Source organism: Oryzias melastigma, linkage group LG8, assembly GCF_002922805.2.
Source record: "Oryzias melastigma strain HK-1 linkage group LG8, ASM292280v2, whole genome shotgun sequence".
Lineage (NCBI taxonomy): Eukaryota > Metazoa > Chordata > Actinopteri > Beloniformes > Adrianichthyidae > Oryzias > Oryzias melastigma.
Genome location: NC_050519.1, coordinates 19,001,014 through 19,001,534, shown reverse-complemented (window position 1 = coordinate 19,001,534; position 521 = coordinate 19,001,014).

The window sequence follows — 521 nt, the reverse complement described above, 5'->3', positions numbered from 1 at the left end:
TTGCATTTAAACATGCAATTTTATAACAACAAATGTTTCTTCTCTATTGCTTCAACATGCTGTTCTCGTCCTCTTTCTCTGTCAATTCAAAATCTACCATCTCTGCCATTGCTGTTTTTGCATTATTGTTTTCTGTGCAACATCAGAATGCTCTACGCGTAGACATGAGCTGTACTTTGTTGTAGATTCATCAGCAGAACAAATCTTTCTGTACTTAAAGAGTTTGTAATGTGGTTTCTGGCCCTCATCACTGCTGAGCAGACACTGTAAAGAGCAGCGTTGCCGTTCATTTCTGCCTTTTAACAAATTGCTCACAAATAATTTTTGATGGTGGATCTGGATTAAAAATCTTTATTCACTTGAGAGTTTATTTGAATAAATAAATAAAATAACATACTAAGGGATGATGCAGTAAACCAAACTATCAAAGTTATTGTTTTGAAATAAGAGGGTAAAGGAATAATGGAGAAAAAAATACGTTAGTTGGGTAGTATGTTGTTAGCAACCATAGTACTTCCAGG